Source organism: Aegilops tauschii, chromosome 7, assembly GCF_002575655.3.
Source record: "Aegilops tauschii subsp. strangulata cultivar AL8/78 chromosome 7, Aet v6.0, whole genome shotgun sequence".
NCBI lineage: Eukaryota > Viridiplantae > Streptophyta > Magnoliopsida > Poales > Poaceae > Aegilops > Aegilops tauschii.
The window spans coordinates 53,511,097-53,525,683 of record NC_053041.3 but is presented as its reverse complement, the minus strand read 5'-3'; positions in this window follow the sequence as shown (position 1 = coordinate 53,525,683).

The following is a 14,587-nucleotide window of genomic DNA, read 5'->3' as shown; positions in this document are numbered from 1 at the left end:
GGGTGCAAGCCAGTTTTGCACACGCAGAATACTCGAGTTAAACTTGACGAGCCTAGCATATGCAGATATGGCCTCGGAACACTGAGACCGAAAGGTCGAGCGTGAATCATATAGTAGATATGATCGACATAGTGATGTTCACCATTGAAAACTACTGCATCTCACGTAATGATTGGACATGGTTTAGTTGATATGGATCACGTGATCACTTAGATGATTAGAGGGATGTCTATCTAAGTGTGAGTTCTTAAGTAATATGATTAATTGAACTTTGATTTATCATGAACTTAGTACCTGATAGTATTTTTCATGTCTATGTTGTTGTAGATAAATGGCCCGTGCTACTGTTCCGTTGAATTTTAATGCGTTCCTAGAGAAAGTTAAGTTGAAAGATGATGGTAGAAACTACACGGACTGGGTCCGTAACTTGAGGATTATCCCCATTGCTGCACAGAAGAATTACGTCCTGGAAGCACCGCTGAGTGCCAAACCCGATGCAGGAGCAACACCGGACGTTATGAACGCCTGACAGAGAAAAACTGATGACTACTCGATAGTTCAGTGTGCCATGCTTCATGGCTTAGAACCGGGACTTCAACGATGTTTTGAACGTCATGCAGCATATGAGATGTTCTAGGAGTTGAAGTTAATATTTCAAGCAAATGCCTAGATTGAGAGATATGAAGTCTCCAATAAGTTCTACAGCTGCAAAATTTAGGAGAATAGTTCTGTCAGTGAGCATATACTCAGAATGTTTGGGACAATCACTTGACTCAGCAGGGAGTTAATCTTCCGGTTGATAGTGTCATTGGCAGAGTTCTTCAATCACTGCTACCAAGCTACAAAAGCTTCGTGATGAACTATAATATGCAAGGGATGGATAAGTGCTACCTCTTGAGCATGCGTTGGTTTTTCCCTTGAAGAGGAAAGGGTGATGCAGCAAAGTAGCGTAAGTATTTCCCTCAGTTTTTGAGAACCAAGGTATCAATCCAGTAGGAGGCCACATGCAAGTCCCTCATACCTACACAAACAAATAAGAACCTTGCAACCAACGCGATAAAGGGGTTGTCAATCCCTTCACGGCCACTTGCAAAAGTGAGACCTGATAGAGATGATAAGATAATATTTTTGGTATTTTTATGATAAAGATTGAAAGTAAAGATTGCAAAATAAACAAAGATAGAAATAGCTCGTGGACAGGAGATTAATATGATGGAAAATAGATCCGGGGCCATAGGTTTCACTAGTGGCTTCTCTCAAGATAGCATAAGTATTACGGTGGGTGAACAAATTACTGTCGAGCAATTGATAGAAAAGTGCATAATTATGAGAATATCTAGGCATGATCATGTACATAGGCATCACGTCCGTGACAAGTAGACCGACTCCTGCCTGCATCTACTACTATTACTCCACACATCGACCGCTATCCAGCATGCATCTATAGTATTAAGTTCATAAGAACAGAGTAACGCATTAAGCAAGATGACATGATGTAGAGGGATAAACTCAAGCAATATGATATAAACCCCATCTTTTTATCCTCGATGGCAACAATACAATACGTGTCGTTTCCCTTATTGTCACTGGGATCGAGCACCGCATGATTGAACCCAAAGCTAAGCACTTCTCCCATTGCAAGAAAGATCAATCTAGTAGGCCAAACCAAACTGATAATTCGAAGAGACTTGCAAAGATAACCAATCATACATAAAAGAATTCAGAGAAGATTCAAATATTGTTCATAGATAATCTTGATCATAAACACACAATTCATCGGATCTCGACAAACACACCGCAAAAAGAGTTACATCGAATAGATCTCCAAGAAGATCGAGGAGAACTTTGTATTGAGATCCAAAGAGAGAGAAGAAGCCATCTAGCTAATAACTATGGACCCGAACACTACTACAAAAACAGCTATAGCCAATATGGACACTAATGGCGCACTGTGCATGTGGTGCGCCATTACTAAATAGTAATGGCGCACCATGTGTTGGTGCGCCATTAGTGTGTAAAATACTAATGGCGCACCACATGCACGGTGCGCCATTAGTATTTTTTTCAAAACTAGTAATGGCGCACAGGGGATAGTGCGCCATTACTAGTTAAACTAGTAATGGCGCACCACACCCATAGTGCGCCATTAGTAATTATGTTTCAATTTTTTTTCAAATTTTATTTTATTTTATTTTTTAAACTACTAATGGCGCACTATGGGAGTGGTGCGCCATTACTAGTTCAGGTGCGCCATTACTAGTTGAACTAGTAATGGCGCACCACTCCCACGGTGCGCCATTAGTAATTTGGCCCAAACATTCCCCCGAATGCACCAACCCCCCCCCCCCCCCCCCCCCCCCCCGACCGCCTTTTCAGTTTCAAAAAAAAAGAAAATGATAGAAATGTCAAAAAAGAAAAGAAAATAAGATTCCCATGTGATATGTGGTCTAGTTGTTAGCAAAATTTACAAACATGAATTTTTGACTTTTTTGCAAAATCTCTCGAGAATTTGTAAAATGGGCATAACTTTTGCATACGAACTCGGATGAAAAAGTTTTTTATATGAAAAATCATCTACTCGAAAAGATACATCCGAATTTAACTGGGGGAACCTTGTTAAACATTTTCAAAATCCTCAAAAACCGAACAGAAAAAAGATACGGGGCTTTTAAGATCTGGAGAGGCAAAAAAATTCAAAAAATTCAAACTTACTAATGGCGCACCTGCCCATGGTGCGCCATTACTCTCTTCCCGCCTTCAAAATTGAAAATAAATCAAAAAAATAAAAAAAAGTTAGTAATGGCGCACCTGCCCACGGTGCGCCATTACTATGCCGTATATATGGCTGGGCGTGGTCCTCTTCTCCTTACCTCTTCATTCTTCTCCTCCGCTCCACCTCTCCTCCTCTCCTCCACTCCATCTCCCCTTCTCTCCTCCACCATACTACCCTCCTCCTCTCCGGCGACCTCCTCCTCCTCTCCGGCGACCTCCTCCTCCCCTCCCCTCACGGTTTCTCCTCCCTCCTCTCTGGTGAGCTCCTCCTCCCTCCTCTCCGGTGAGCTCCTCCCTCCCTCCTCTCCGGTGAGCTCCTCCTCCCTCCTCTCCGGTGAGCTCCTCCCTCCCTCCTCTCCGGCGAGCTCCTCCTCCCTCCTCTCCGGTGAGCTCCTCCTCCCTCCTCTCCTACCGTCCCCTCATGGTTTCTCCTTCCTCCTCTCCGATGCTCCGGTGAACTCCTCTCCGGCGACCTCCTCCTCCTCTCCGGCGATGTAGGCGAGCGCCTCTCCGGTGACCTCGGCCCTCCTCTCCGGCGAACTCCTCTCCGGCAAAAGAACACGGAAAAATAACGTACAAGATCCAAAAACGATAACAAAATTTAAAAAAAAAACGAGCAAAAAAAGGGTAAAAAAATCGCGATCCAGATCCAAATTCAAAATTCAAAAATAGCAATGGCGCACGGTGGGGGTTAGACGGTGCACTGCTACTATTTTCCCGCCTTCAAAATTCAAAAATACTAATGGCGCACCGTGGTGGTACTAGTGGCGCACCAGTAGTGCGCCATTAGTAGGCAAAACTGGTGCGCCACTAGTAGGCCTTTTCCTAGTAGTGGAAGGTCTGTGGTAAACTACTCACACATCATCGGAGAGGCTATGGTGTTGATGTAGAAGCCCTCCGTGATCGATTCCCCCTCCGGCGGAGTGCCGGAAAAGGCCCCAAGATGGGATCTCATCGGTACAGAAGGTTGCGGCGGTGGAAATAAGTTTCCGTGGTGCTCCCGGTTGGTTTCGGGGTACGTAGGTATATATAGGAAGAAGAAGTAGGTCGGTGGGGCCACGAGGGGCCCACGAGGGTGGAGCGCGCGCCCCCTACCTCGTGGCCTCCTCGTTGATTGCTTGACGTCCACTCCAAGTCCTCTAGATCACGTTTGTTCCAAAAATAACTCTCCCGAAGGTTTCATTCCATTTGGACTCCGTTTGATATTCCTTTTCTGCGAAACACTAAAATAGGCAAAAAAACAACAATTTGCACTAGGCCTTGGGTTAATAGGTTAGTCCCAAAAATAATATAAAAGTGTATAATAAATCCCATTAAACATCCAAAACAGAATATATAATAGCATGGAGCAATAAAAAATTATAGATACGTTGGAGATGTACCAAGCATACCCAAGCTTAATTCCTGCTCGTCCTCGAGCAGGTAAATGATAAAAACAGAATTTTTTGATGTGGAATGCTACTTAGCATAATTCTCAATGTAATTTTCTTTATTGTGGCATGAATGTTCAGATCCGAAAGATTCAAGACAAAAGTTTAATATTGACATGGAAATAATAATACTTCAAGCATACTAACAAAGCAATCATGTCTTCTCAAAATAACATGGCCAAAGAAAGTTATCCCTAAAAAATCATATAGTCTGGCTATGCTCTATCTTCACCACACAAAGTATTTAAATCATGCACAACCCCGATGACAAGCCAAGCAATTGTTTCATACTTTTGACGTTCTCAAACTTTTTCAATTTTCGCGCAATACATGAGCGTGAACCATGGATATAGCACTATGGGTGGAATAGAAAGGTGGTTATGGAGAAGAAAAAAAGGAGGAGATAGTCTCACATCAACTAGGCGTATCAATGGGTTATGGAGATTCCCATTAATAGATATCAATGTGAGTGAGTAGGGATTTCCATGCAACGGATGCACTAGAGCTATAAGTGTATGAAAGCTCAACAAAAGAAACTAAGTGGGTGTGCATCCAACTCGCTTGCTCACGAAGACCTAGGGCATTTTGAGGAAGCCCATCATTGGAATATACAAGCCAAGTTCTATAATGTAAAATTCCCACTAGTATATGAAAGTGACAACATAAGAGACTCTCTATCATGAAGATCATGGTGCTACTTTGAAGCACAAGTGTGAAAAAAGGATAGTAACATTGGGCCTTCTCTCTTTTTCTCTCCTTTTTTTTATTTGGGCCTTATCTTTTTTTTGGCCTCCCTTTTTTCTTTTCTTTTTCTTTCGTCCGGAGTCTCATCCCGACTTATGGGGGAATCATAGTCTCCATCATCCTTTCCTCACATGGGGCAATGCTCTAATAATAATGATCATCACACTTTTATTTACTTACAACTCAAGAATTACAACTCAATACTTAGAACAAATTATGACTCTATGTGAATGCCTCCGGCGGTGTACCGGGATAGGCAATGAATCAAGAGTGACATGTATGAAAGAATTATGAATGGTGGCTTTGCCACAAATATAATGTCAACTACATGATCATGCAAAGCAATATGACAATGATGAAGCGTGTCATAATAAATAGAACAGTGGTAAGTTGCATGGCAATATATCTCGGAATGGCTATGAAAATGCCATAATAGGTAGGTATGGTGGCTGTTTTGAGGAAGGTATATGGTGGGTATATGATAGCGACGAAAGGTGCGCGGTATTAGAGAGGCTAGCAATGGTGGAAGGATGAGAGTGTGTATAATCCATTGACTCAACATTAGTCATAAAGAACTCATATACTTGTTGCAAAAATCTATTAGTTATCAAAACAAAGTACTACGCGCATGCTCCTAGGGGGATAGATTGGTACGAAAAGACCATCGCTCGTCCCCGACTGCCACTCATAAGGAAGACAATCAATAAATAAATCATGCTCCGACTTCATCACATAACGGTTCACCATACGTGCATGCTACGGGAATCACAAACTTTAGAACAAGTATTTCTCAAATTCACAACTACTCAACTAGCATGACTCTAATATCACCATCTTCATATCTCAAAACAATTATCAAGTATCAAACTTCTCTTAGTATTCAATGCACTTTAAAGTTTTTATCTTGAATGCCTATTATATTAGGACTAATTTTATAACCAAGGAAAATTACCATGCTGTTCTAAAGGACTCTCAAAATAATATAAGTGAAGCATGAGAGATCAATAATTTCTATAAAAAATAACCACCACCATGGTCTAAAAGATATAAGTGAAGCGTTAGAGCAAAATTGTTTAGCTCAAAAGATATAAGTGAGGCATAAAGAGTATTCTAATAAATTCCGATTAATGTGTGTCTCTCTCAAAAGGTGTGTACATCAAGGATGATTGTGGTAAACTAAAAAGTAAAGACTCAAATCATACAAGACGCTCCAAGCAAAACACATATCATGTGGTGAATAAAAATATAGCTCCAAGTAAAGTTACCGATGGACGAACACAAAAGAGGGGATGCCTTCCGGGGCATCCCCAAGCTTTGGCTTTTTGGTGTCCTTGGATTTACCTTGGGGTGCCTTGGGCATGCCCAAGCTTAGGATCTTGCCACTCCTTGTTCCCTAATCCATCAAATCTTTACCCAAAACTTGAAAACTTCACAACACAAAACTTAACAGAAAAAATCTCGTGAGCTCCGTTAGCGAAATAAAACAAACCACTACTTTAAGGAACTGTAATGAACTCATTCTTTATTTATATTGGTGTTAAAACTACTGTATTTTAACTTATCTATGGTTCATAAACTCCGTTATTAGCCATAGATTCATCAAAATAAGCAAACAACACATGAAAAACAGAATCTGTCAAAAACAGAACAGTCTGTAGTAATCAGAATTGTTCGAAAACTTCTGGAACTCAAAAATCCTGAAAATCTAGGACAACCAGGACAATTTGTATACTGATCTACTGCAAAAAGAATTGGTATTTTATCACGCTCTGGTGAGTTTAAACAATTATATTCGTGAGCGCAAAGTTTCTGTCTTTTTCAGCAAGATCAAACAATTAGCACCCAAGGAGATTCTATTGGTTCTGCTTGGCACAAACACTAATTAAAACACAAAAACACATCTAACTAGAGGCTAGATTACTAAACAGAACCAAAAAGCAAGGAAATAAAATAAAATTGGGTTGACTCCCAACAAGCGCTATCGTTTAACGCCCCTAGCTAGGCATAAAGGCAAGGATAGATCTAGGTATTGCCATAATGATAGTAGGGTAAATAACGAAAACTCATCTCATATTCCCTACGTTCAGCAGCAAGTTTTCTTTGTGGCAAGCAAAAGTAATCAAAAGGGCTAAATTTAATAGGACAAAAGTCCCCGAGGTCAAGCTCGGGAGGTATGGGTTCCTCCTTTGGCCCCTTATATTGCACAACCAATTCATCATTATAAGCATTCTTTTGGCAATAAGTCATGAGCCTTTGTTCAAGAGAAAAACCTAACCCATTGTTCTGAATAACAAAGTCATCATTAAGTTCAGAAATTCTATCAACTAGAACATCGGTAGGAACCTTTTTTCTAAGGTTTTCATTGTAAGCAACATGATCTAAGGATCGTAAGTGCATTAAATCTTCTTGATTAAAAAGGATAGCCTCTATGGGAGGACGACCAACGTCCACCCTATAATGCGCAAAAATTTCATTGGCCTCTTTCATTATAAATCTGAACTCATGTGCCAAAAAGATAGTAGCCGCTCGCTTAACAGAAGAATGCTCGATATTGAAAACTCTAGAAAAATCCTTTGTATGCAAGGATGTAAATGAATAAATTGTCTTTCAAGTTCAACTACGAGCAAGGATATCGCATCCGCAAGACTACTAGTTCTATGAAGAATAGATCCACCCATAGAGGGTAAGGTACCGGCACAAGTAAAGAAATCTTGAAGAACTCCTTTCCCAATAATATTACCGCTACGAATCCGAAACTTTTTAGTGTGTAAAATAGTAGGATCTTCAAGAGGAACATCAAAAACATCAAAGTTTTCCATAATATTATCCTTATCAACGATAACCTCCCCAGTTTCAGACATGACGGCAGTACAGAGAACGAACACACAGGAAGCAAGCGAAAAAGAGGTGAACGGAAAAAGAGGGCGAATAAAACGGCAAGGGTGAAGTGGGGGAGAGGAAAACGAGAGGCAAATGGCAAATAATGTAATGCGAGGGATAAGAGTTTGTGATGGGTAGTTGGTATGTCTTGACTTGTGCGTAGACTCCCCGGCAACGGCGCCAAAAATCCTTCTTGCTACCTCTTGAGAATGCGTTGGTTTTTCCCTTGAAGGGGAAAGGGTGATGCAGCAAAGTAGCATAAGTATTTCCCTCAATTTTTGAGAACCAAGGTATCAATCCAGTAGGAGGCCACACGCAAGCCCCTCGTACCTACACAAACAAATAAGAACCTTGCAACCAATGCGATAAAGGGGTTGTCAATCCCTTCACGGCCACTTGCAAAAGTGAGATCTGATAGAGATGATAAGATAATATTTTTGGTATTTTTATGATAAAGATTGAAAGTAAAGATTGCAAAATAAACAAAGATAGAAATAGCTCGTGGACGGGAGATTAATATGATGGAAAATAGACCCGGGGGCCATAGGTTTCACTAGTGGCTTCTCTCAAGATAGCATAAGTATTACGGTGGGTGAACAAATTACTGTCGAGCAATTGATAGAAAAGTGCATAGTTATGAGAATATCTAGGCATGATCATGTATATAGGCATCACGTCCGTGACAAGTAGACCGACTCCTACCTGCATCTACTACTATTACTCCACACATCGACCGCTATCCAGCATGCATCTGGAGTATTAAGTTCATAAGAACGGAGTAACGCATTAAGCAAGATGACATGATGTAGAGGGATAAACTCAAGCAATATGATATAAACCCCATCTTTTTATCCTCGATGGCAACAATACAATACGTGTCGTTTCCCTTACTGTCACTGGGATTGAGCACCGCATGATTGAACCCAAAGCTAAGCACTTCTCCCATTGAAAGAAAGATCAATCTAGTAGGCCAAACCAAACTGATAATTCTAAGATACTTGCAAAGATAATCAATCATACATAAAAGAATTCAGAGAAGATTCAAATATTGTTCATATATAATCTTGATCATAAATCCACAATTCATCGGATCTTGACAAACACACCACAAAAAGAGTTACATCGAATAGATCTCCAAGAAGATGGAGGAGAACTTTGTATTGAGATCCAAAGAGAGTGAAGAAGCCATGTAGCTAATAACTATGGACCCGAAGGTCTGTGGTAAACTACTCACACATCATCGGAGAGGCTATGGTGTTGATGTAGAAGCCCTCCATGATCGATTCCCCCTCCGGCGGAGCGCCGGAAAAGGCCCCAAGATGGGATCTCACGGGTACAGAAGGTTGCGGCGGTGGAAATTGGTTTTCGTGGTGCTCCCGGTTGGTTTCGGGGTATGTAGGTATATATAGGAGGAAGAAGTAGGTCGGTGGAGCCACGAGGGGCCCACGAGGGTGGAGGGCGCGCCCCCTGCCTCGTGGCCTCCTCGTTGATTGCTTGACGTCCACTCCAAGTCCTCTGGATCACGTTTGTTCCAAAAATAACTCTCCCGAAGGTTTCATTCCGTTTGGACTCCGTTTGATATTCCTTTTCTGCGAAACACTGAAATAGGCAAAAAACAGCAATTTGCACCGGGCCTTGGGTTAATATGTTAGTCCCAAAAATAATATAAAAGTGTATAATAAATCCCATTAAACGTCCAAAACAGAATATATAATAGCATGGAGCAATCAAAAATTATAGATACGTTGGAGACGTATCAAGCATCCCCAAGCTTAATGCCTGCTTGTCCTCGAGTAGGTAAATGATAAAAACAGAATTTTTTGATGTGGAATGCTACTTAGCATAATTCTCAATGTAATTTTCTTTACTGTGGCATGAATTTTCAGATCCGAAAGATTCAAGACAAAAGTTTAATATTGACATGGAAATAATAATACTTCAAGCATACTAACAAAGCAATCATGTCTTCTCAAAATAACATGGCCAAAGAAAGTTATCCCTACAAAATCATATAGTCTGGCTATGCTCTATCTTCACGACACAAAGTATTTAAATCATGCACAACCCCGATGACAAGCCAAGCAATTGTTTCATACTTTTGATGTTCTCAAACTTTTTCAATTTTCCCGCAATACATGAGCGTGAGCCATGGATATAACACTATGGGTGGAATAGAATGGTGGTTATGGAGAATAAAAAAAGGAGGAGATAGTCTCACATCAACTAGGCGTATCAATGGGTTATGGAGATGCGCATTAATAGATATCAATGTGAGTGAGTAGGGATTGCCATGCAACGGATGCACTAGAGCTATAAGTGTATGAAAGCTCAACAAAAGAAACTAAGTGGGTGTGCATCCAACTCGCTTGCTCACGAAGACCTAGGGCATTTTGAGGAAGCCCATCATTGGAATATACAAGCCAAGTTCTATAATGTAAAATTCCCACTAGTATATGAAAGTGACAACATAAGAGACTCTCTATCATGAAGATCATGGTGCTACTTTGAAGCACAAGCATGGAAAAAGGATAGTAACGTTGTCCCTTCTCTCTTTTTCTCTCCTTTTTTTATTTGGTCCTTCTCTTTTTTTTGGCCTTATTTTTTCTCTTTTTTTTCTTCCTTTTTTCTTTCGTCCGGAGTCTCGTCCCGACTTATGGGGGAATCATAGTCTCCATCATCCTTTCCTCACATGGGACAATGCTCTAATAATAATTGTCATCACACTTTTATTTACTTACAACTCAAGAATTACAACTCGATACTTAGAACAAATTATGACTCTATGTGAATGCCTCCGGCGGTGTACCGGGATATGCAATGAATCAAGAGTGACATGTATGAACGAATTATGAATGGTGGCTTTGCCACAAATACAATGTCAACTACATGATCATGCAAAGCAATATGACAATGATGAAGCGTGTCATAATAAATAGAACGGTGGTAAGTTGCATGGCAATATATATCGGAATGGCTATGAAAATGCCATAATAGGTAGGTATGGTGGCTGTTTTGAGGAAGGTATATGGTGGGTATATGATACCGGCGAAAGGTGTGCGGTATTAGAGAGGCTAGGAATGTGTCTTCATAGGATACCCCAAGGAGACTGTTGGGTACACCTTCTATCACAGATCCGAAGGCGAGATATTCGTTGCTAAGAATGGATCCTTTCTAGAGAAGGAGTTTTCTCGAAAGAAGTGAGTGGGAGGAAAGTAGAACTTGATGAGGTAATTGTACCTGCTCCTTTATTGGAAAGTAGTTCATCACAGAAATCAGTTCCAGTGATTCCTACACCAATTAGTGCGGAAGCTAATGATGATGATCATGAAACTTCTGATCACGTTACTACCGAACCTTGTAGGTCAACCAGAGTAAGATCCGCACCAGAGTGGTATGGTAATCCTGTTCTGGAAGTCAGGTAACTTGACCATGACAGACCTATGAACTATGAGGAAGTGATGATGAGCCCAGATTCCGCGAAATGGCTTGAGTCATTGAAATCTGAGATGGGATCCATGTATGAGAACAAAGTGTGGACTTTGGTTGACTTGCCCGATGATCGGCAAGCCATAGAGAATAAATGGATCTTCAAGAAGAAGACTGACGCTGACGGTAATGTTACTGTCTACAAAGCTCGGCTTGTTGCGAAAGGTTTTTGACAAGTTCAGGGAGTTGACGACGATGAGACTTTCTCACCTGTAGCGATGCTTAAGTCCATCTGAATCATGTTAGCAATTGCCGCATTTGTATGATTATGAAATTTGGCAAATGGATGTCAAAACTGCATTCCTTAGTGGATATCTTAAAGAAGAGTTGTATATGATGAAACCAGAAGGTTTTGTCGATCCAAAAGGTGCTAACAAAGTGTGCAAGTTCCAGCGATCCATTTATGGACTGGTGCAAGCCTCTCGGAGTTGGAATATACGCTTTGATAGTGTCATCAAAGCACATGGTTTTATACAGACTTTTGGAGAAGCCTGTATTTACAAGAAATTGAGTGGGAGCTCTGTAGCATTTATGATATTATATGTGGATGACATATTGTTGATCGGAAATGATACTGAATTTCTGAATGGCATAAAAGGATACTTGAATAAGAATTTCTCAATGAAAGACCTCGGTGAAGCTGCATATATATTGGGCATCAAGATCTATAGAGATAGATGAAGACGCTTAATTGGACTTTCACAAAGCACATACCTTGATAAAGTTTTGAAGATGTTGAAAATGGATCAAGCAAAGAAAGGGTTCTTACCTGTGTTACAAGGTGTGAAGTTGAGTCAGACTCAATGCCCGACCACTGCACAAGATAGAGAGAAAATGAAAGTCATTCCCTATGCTTCAGCCATAGGTTCTAATGTATGCAATGTTGTGTACAAGACCTGATGTGTGCCTTGCTATTAGTTTAGCAGGGAGGTACCAAAGTAATCCAGGAGTGGATCACTGGACAGCGGTTAAGAACATCCTGAAATACCTGAAAAGGACTAAGGATATGTTTCTCGTTTATGGAGGTGACAAAGAGCTCATCGTAAATGGTTACGTTGACGCAAGATTTGACACTGATCCGGATGACTCTAAGTCAAAAACCGGATAAGTATTTATATTAAATGGAGGAGCTGTAAGTTGGTGCAGTTCCAAGCAGAGCGTCGTGGCGGGATCTACGTGTGAAGCGGAGTACATAGCTGCTTCAGAAGCAGCAAATGAAGGAGTCTGGATCAAGGAGTTCATATCCGATCTAGGTGACAATACTGGTGCAATTGTTGGGGAACGTAGTAATTTCAAAAAATTTCCTACGCACATGCTGAAGGAAATATGCCCTAGAGGCAATAATAAAGTTATTATTTATTTCCTTATATCATGATAAATGTTTATTATTCATGCTAGAATTGTATTAATCGGAAACATGATACATGTGTGAATACATAGACAAACAGAGTGTCACTAGTATGCCTCTACTTGACTAGCTTGTTGATCAAAGATGGTTATGTTTCCTAGCCATAGACATGAGTTGTCATTTGATTAACGGGGTCACATCATTAGGAGAATGATGTGATTGACTTGACCCATTCCGTTAGCTTAGCACTCGATCGTTTAGTATGTTGCTATTGCTTTCTTCATGACTTATACATGTTCCTATGACTATGAGATTATGCAACTCCCGTTTACCAGAGGAACACTTTGTGTGCTACCAAACGTCACAACGTAACTGGATGATTATAAAGGTGCTCTACAGGTGTCTCCAAAGGTACTTGTTGGGTTGGCGTATTTCAAGATTAGGATTTGTCACTCCGATTGTCGGAGAGGTATCTCTGGGCCCTCTCGGTAATGCACATCACTTAAGCCTTGCAAGCATTGTAACTAATGAGTTAGTTGTGGGATGATGTATTACGGAACGAGTAAAGAGACTTGCCGGTAACGAGATTGAACTAGGTATTGAGATACCGATGATCGAATCTTGGGCAAGTAACATACCGATGTCAAAGGGAACAACGTATGTTGTTATGCGGTCTGACCGATAAAGATCTTCGTAGAATATGTGGGAGCCAATATGAGCATCCAGGTTCCGCTATTGGTTATTGACCGGAGACGTGTCTCGGTCATGTCTACATTGTTCTTGAACCCGTAGGGTCCTCACGCTTAAAGTTCGATGACAGTTATATTATGAGTTTATGTGTTTTGATGTACCGAAGGTAGTTCGGTGTCCCGGATGAGACCGGGGACATGACGAGGAGTCTCGAAATGGTCGAGACGTAAAGATCGATATATTGGACGACTGTATTCGGACATCGGAAAGGTTCCGAGTGCTTCGGGTATTTTTCGGAGTACCGGGGAGTTACGGGAATACGGGGAAGAAGTATATGGGCCTTATTGGGCTTTAGGGGAGAGGGAGAGGCACGCCGCGCGCCCCCCATTGACTAGTCCGAATTGGACTAGGGGGAGGGGCGGCGCCCCCTCCTTCCTTCTCTTTCCTCTTCCCTTTCCTTGACTCCTACTGCTACTACTTGGAAGGGGGGAATCCTACTCCCGGTGGGAGTAGGACTCCTCCTAGGGCGCGCCATAGAGAGGGCCGGCCCTCCCCCTCCTCCACTCCTTTATATACGGGGAGGGGGGCACCCCTTGGAGACACAACAATTGATCTCTTGATCTCTTAGCCGTGTGCGGTGCAACCCTCCATCATAATCCACCTCGATTATATCGTAGCGGTGCTTAGGCGAAGCCCTACGTCGGTAGAACATCATCATCATCACCACGTCGTCGTGCTGACGGAACTCTTCCTCAAAGCTCGGCTGGATCGGAGTTCGAGGGACGTCATCGAGTTGAACGTGTGCAGAACTCGGAGGTGCCGTACGTTCGGTACTTGATTGGTCGGATCATGAAGACGTACGACTACATCAACCGCGTGGTGCTAACGCTTCCGCTTTCGGTCTACGAGGGTACGTGGACACACTCTCCCCTCTCGTTTCTATGCATCACCATGATCTTGCGTGTGCGTAGGGAAATTTTTGAAATTACTACGTTCCCCAACAGTGGTATCAGAGCCAGGTTTTATGCGTTGATGTTATATGCATGAGTTGAACACAAGTGAGTTGTGGGCGATATAAGTCATACTGCTTACCAGCATGTCATACTTTGGTTCGGCGGTATTGTTAGATGAAGCGGCCCGGACCGACATTTCGCGTACGCTTACGCGAGACTGGTTCTACCGACGTGCTTTGCACACAGGTGGCTGGCGGGTGTCAGTTTCTCCAAATTTAGTTGAA